The sequence below is a fragment of the Lactuca sativa genome, chromosome 3 (assembly GCF_002870075.4).
Source record: "Lactuca sativa cultivar Salinas chromosome 3, Lsat_Salinas_v11, whole genome shotgun sequence".
NCBI classification, from domain to species: Eukaryota; Viridiplantae; Streptophyta; class Magnoliopsida; order Asterales; family Asteraceae; genus Lactuca; species Lactuca sativa.
The window spans coordinates 251322462-251328326 of NC_056625.2; the positions used below are offsets into that span (position 1 = coordinate 251322462).

A 5865-nucleotide genomic window follows, 5' to 3' on the forward strand; every position below is an offset into this window, starting at 1 on the left:
GCAGTTATGACACACAATGCATACCAAGGAAGGTCGTGTCATAAAGGAAGATGACACGCATTTTCATGTCGTAACCTTACGACGCGCGTATTTATGGCATGCAATGCGTATCGAGGAAGCCCCTGTCATAAAGGAAGACGACATGCATTTTTGCGTGTCATAATTTTAACTGTTTTTAAAATTATATATTTTTGATAGATTTACTAATTTTCAAATTAAATACCAAATTAAAAGTCACATAATACAAAATAAAATACCATAAACAATAAAGATAATTTATTGCAATATTATGTCAAATGAACATTCCTTCTTTGTACAATACAATTATTGTAAATAAAGTTGTATGATAACTTAAAACTAAATTATATAAATTAACTTACATCTAAGAAATGAAAAGTCAAATGAACATTCCTTCTCCTTTTTAATGTTTGTTTTTTCATTGCTTCCTCTTCACTTTCCTTTCCCCTATAGAAGAGTATTTTCAAACCTCCCTCATCAGTGATCGTCAACTTTTGTGCCAAAGGCTCTTCACCTGTAGTCACTCAAAGTAACTTAGTCGGGTATTTTATACAGATTAATACAACAACATCAGTAACTTAAATACTTAATGGGGGAAAAAACATGACAACTACTTACATAGAACCAACCATCTACTTCGTACTCGACTTCAACTCTTCTCCATCAGTTAAACTCAACTGCAATAATATACAAACAAATATAAATAAGTAAAAAAGAAAATCTCCAATTCATGTGTTGTTTTGGTTTGACTTTCTTAATACAGAAAATGTCTACTTGTTTTTTTTCTTCAATTTTTGCCATTATTATTTTATCCATACAGGGACCACAACAGTTAATGGGAAAAGAAGAAAGAAGGTGTAACATGACAAAGGGATTGTAACTTCAACACCAACTCGTGCAATAAGGGCATAAGAGCTCAATCTCTCATCCATGGCTACCAAAAAAGAACACATGAGTCAGATAATGCCTCAAAGAGAACCACAAAATAAGTCAAAATATAAGACAAGTAAAGAGATACCAACTATAAATAGGATTTATGTTACAATAAAGCATACTTTTATAAATACACAGACTCCCAAGGTTAAGAACAATTAGTTTAGATTGTATATATTATGTAGTTATAATTAATGAGAAAGTCAAATGAGGGCAAATTTGTTCGTTTTGTATAAAAGCTAGAAAACAGAACTATGCCTCGGATAAACGTAATGGCAGAAACAACACCTACATGTCTCTTCAAAATAGAAATAGGCATCCCATTTTCACAATTTATACACGTACCTTGCTATAGGATTAATACAACTATTTGATGGTAAACGGCTTGCTATATTGGTCTTTCCAGTTGCACAATATCTTCCTGTTGCTCCTCCTTCACAAACTAGATTACTTGCAAGACTGGAAAGTAGTAGAAAAGTATTTCCATAAGAAGAAGGATAAAATGGATGGGAAGCGAATAAAAGAAGGATAAAAAGGATGTGAGCTCACTTTAAGCTCATATTATATACAGATTTTTGAGTGAAGTCAACAATTGAATTGTTTGTCAAATCAACATTCAATTCACTGCTATAGGTGTTTCTCACGTCTAGTATTCCGTTAAGACCATTGTTGCTTAGCACCCTATGAATATAGATAAAATAAGTTGATGTTCTATTGTTTGAAATGATTACAATTGCATATGCAGATTAAATTGAGTAGAAAGCATTCAGTTGATACTCACAATTTTTTCCAACTGAGGTTGGAAGAGAGTTGATGGGATTTCTCCTTGAAGTTGAGTCTTCTCCATTAATCTGTTAGTAGAAGATTAAGGATGCTTAATAATAAATCCATCAATATTTTACAAACACACAGATTGAGGAACTACTTGGACTAGTCTTTCTGGTGAAAGACATGAAATGAGTGAAAGAAAGATTACAATGTTGTTAAAGATGGAAGTTCTGTGAACCATGTTGGAATATCTGATGCATCAAACTATTATTGCTCATGTCCCTGAGAATGGCATATGTCATGTTAGAAACTAGAAGATGATGATTTATGAAGTTTAAACTTTAAATTAACTTACACATAAAAGAGGGAAACCATTCCTGTGAGATTTGGAACATGTCCACTCAGTTTGTTGTTCAACAAGTATCTAAAAATGAATAAATCTCAACCACCAAATAAAACTATTATACAAAAAAAACATTGATCGACTTCTATTATCACTTACAGCTTACTAACACTTTTGAGATTCGTGATGTTTTGAGGCACTATCCCATCCAAGGAATTTGAGTCCAGGCGTCTGTGAAATAAAGGAGGGAAAGAGTAAATACATTGAATATTTTCAGATCTAGCTATAATGTTCAAGGATTATTAATTAATGATACTTACACTGCCTTAAGAGTACTCATAAGTCCTATCAAGGAAGGAATTTTTCCAGATAATTGATTGTTATTGAATATCCTGTTTGAAAAGTGTATATATATTTGTTAACCAATTATACTTGAGATCTTTCGTCAGGTAATCTGATACTTACACATGTATTAGAGTCATATCTGATCTGAACAGTTCAGATCGAATGTCACCAGATAACTGATTATCTACTAAATGGCTGCATAATTGTCATAAGATTAAGATAACACAGGTGAGAAAAATCACTATAAAAGCTTAATAACTGACAATGTACATAAGATACAAAACTTACAAGTGTTTTGCATTCTTTAACCTGTCAAGACCAGGGGCTGTTTCATTAGACATAGGAATGGGTCCCTGAAGCTGGTTATCACTTAGATCTAACCATGAAAGATTGGATAAATTACCATTTAAATTTAGCTGAGAGAAACTGCAAAAATAATAAATAATTTTTTCTCAAAAAAACAGTTAATGAAACAAAGAAAATAAAAAGAGGGGCTATAAAGACTAAAGAAACACAACAAAAGAAAATGTGTATAAAAGAGACCGACTAATTGTACTCTCCAGCTAAAGGGGTAGAGACCGACTAATTGTACTCCATTACACCTCCCTCACCTTCCTGGCCGAATGAAATAGCCCATGGGCAATCAAATACTAGATAATCATCTTCCATGTAATTCTCCAGCTCTTCTGTTAACCACTCATCTAAATTTTCTTTAAGATGTGTAGTGAGTGAGGTTTAAGGACAAATTTACCCTTCTGTTTGGAATTACTGCATGAAAGGATGTTGTGTGTTTATGAAGTGTATAAAAGAGGGGCTATAAAGACTAAAGAAACACAACAAAAGAAAATGTGTATAAAAGAGACCAACAAAAGAAAATTGTGGGTAGTTTAAGTCCTCTAACATCTATCAAGTTAAGAGCTTGAAGATTAGGGAAGGACTTATTCAACTGGATTAGTTCCTTATCATCTAATCATATGGACTCGAGTGTAAATGACTGGTACTTAATCAATAATTACAATACCTGAGTTGATTATACACATACCATGCCAGATTTTTGGCACATTTGGACCAACTGATGACAAAAACTTTGAGCAACACTATCTGGAACAGTTCTTGAGAAGTTGATACAAGCCCAGTAATTAACAACACTTCCATTTATAACTTTCGGTGTCATGAAAATAGTATAATATTAATTATATTATAAACAATTGAAATGTTATTATCCTAAGGTTTGTACACTTCCTTTTTTATTTGATATTTGGCAGCTTCCAAGAACACCTTGCCTGATAAATAGATTAGAAGTTTACCCTCTGTGGTAATTCAAGAGCTGGCCTTGATGAACTTGATGGATTTCCCTACAAAAGACAACAAACAACTGAAACTCATGAATAAAGAATGTTAGAAACATTATCATGTGGTACAGGAGCCAGATTGTTAATTGTCATACTCATACTACTTTTAACTAATATGCACAGAACCTTCAATAAGTATTTATAGTATCCCCATACAAACAACTAACTGAATGAGAATGACACCTTCAAAACAAGTGCCATTGTTGCTATTAAAACACTCTTCCGAACAATATTTATAGTATAAACTATATACAACACCAACCACCCTTCATCACGTGCCCAATGAACAAGCATTGCAAGAGCAATACTCTTTCCACAACTTTCAGGCCCATCTAATACTATTTGCTTCTGAAAACTGAAACCTGAGATTCATGAGAAACAACAAATATAACTACTACAATCAACTTCTGAAGCAATGAGCTAAAACCACACCTACCTTTGCTGTTAGTAGATTGCAAAGGTGGATCAAAAATACACCTGCAATTATGGTGGATCAATAATACACCTGTAATTATCTCGCAGATCCAAGAAGTTGTGTCTTACTTGCAATGCATCTCTCATTGATTCATCAAACTCCTTCTCCATTCTAACTGGCAATCTCTCCGGCAACACCTCCTCCAGTTTCTTCCTATTATATGTCAAAAGAAAGCCAAGTTCCAGTATGAATCCACATCAAATTCAATGCCTAGCTTTTGGGGGATTCAATCAATGGATAAAATTTAGATTTGCAAATGTACTGGTAAAATGAAAGGAATAGACAATACCTAAACTTCATCTAAGTATAGGTGTCCTTTCTACTGAGTTCAAATAAAGAAGCAACGGAAGTAAACAACGGTCGTCCGTTGGGGCCGATGTCAAGTGACATATCGCGCTTATCTTCATCGAGGAGGCGCCTCTGGTTTCTTTCATCCGAGATGAGGTCATGAGCTGCATCATCGATAGAGGAACCAATAGCCTCTTCCTGTTTCAAATTTTTTTTCACACCGGCTTTGCATTTAGGCTGAGCTTTCTTATTGCCCGCCTTTGCACCCAAGGATTTGGCTTTCTTTGCCGCGAAGGCTCTGGAAGATGTCAACTGAGAAGATTTCAAATTTGATGCTGCAATGGAGATCGGGATGAGAGTTGATTCTCAGCCTTACAAAGGCTTTGTGCTCTAGTTCTTTTCTTAGAATATCAGCAGAATGAAAGAAGATCGACTTCAGTAGATAGCAGAATGAGTGTGGATGGGTCCGCTTTATCATCATAAAAAATCTCCGATCTTTATGATAGTATAGGATCTCCAGTCTCTTCTGAAAAAACCCTAAAAAGACAAATCACAATCAATCCAATAATTGGTGATTTTGATCAAATAATCAATGGGGAAGGATCAGTGGTCAACGACAAAGGTGGGGAATGAGATGTTTGATGAGACCGATAAGAAGGAGGTAAGGAGTAGTGGATAAGCGGATCGGATAGGAGAGATATGAACCGAGAGGGGAGAGTCGTTTGAGAAGATGAAAGATAGAAAAAAGGTAGAAGGCGGATTTTCAAAAATTTGGGGATTTCGTTTCCCCTGTCTAAACGCGTATTTCATTTTTAAAATTATAAAGCGACAGGTATAGAGGACGCGCCTTTAAGATAAAGCGCCCTTTGAGTTTTTGTTTTTTTTTTCTTTAGACACTAGTTCAATGGCACGCAATAATGCGTGACGTAAATCTATAAATTTTTTGAAGATATGGCACTATTTTAAGGTCACTCTCTTTTGCGGAACATAAATCAATGCGTGTCGTGGTTTGCGCGTCGTAAAAGGCTGTTTTTCTAGTAGATCTGAAGGCCTGAAGGAAAGAAGATTGAGAGGTTCATCTGGGGATTAACCTCCCTAATTAAAGGAAATGTGATAGCAGCGAATCCTAAAACTTTTGATAGTGCCAAGAGACTAGCCAAGAAGTTGTATGACCACGACAACAAGAAGAGTGACAAGGCAGGAGAAACTGAAGTCAAAAGAGAGGGTGATAACAAGAAGGGTAGGAGAAACAAGCGAAAAGGACGACAACACTCAAAGGCATCAAAGAAACAGCAAACAGTGGCAGTTCATGCTGCTACTGCTCAGGTCCCCTCAGCACCACA

General features: G+C 35.1%; 2 long non-coding RNA genes across 3 annotated transcripts; both read right to left on the minus strand.

The window, feature by feature from the left end:
- Positions 1-277: 277 nt before the first annotated feature.
- LOC122197206 (uncharacterized) lies at positions 278-2293 on the minus strand. 2 transcript variants are annotated; one of them, XR_006189921.1, is made up of 8 exons: positions 2222-2293; positions 2075-2143; positions 1928-2001; positions 1733-1802; positions 1501-1632; positions 1297-1410; positions 637-695; positions 278-532 (listed from the first exon to the last, which is right to left on the minus strand). It is a non-coding gene; the product is annotated as an uncharacterized LOC122197206 (long non-coding RNA). The 2 variants fall into 2 exon arrangements; XR_006189919.1 differs by having other exon boundaries at positions 637-1410.
- A 103-nt stretch (positions 2294-2396) lies between these two features.
- On the minus strand, positions 2397-5298 carry LOC122197207 (uncharacterized). Its single transcript, XR_006189922.2, has 4 exons — positions 4524-5298; positions 4196-4387; positions 3943-4121; positions 2397-3762 (listed from the first exon to the last, which is right to left on the minus strand). It is a non-coding gene; the product is annotated as an uncharacterized LOC122197207 (long non-coding RNA).
- Positions 5299-5865: the final 567 nt, after the last annotated feature.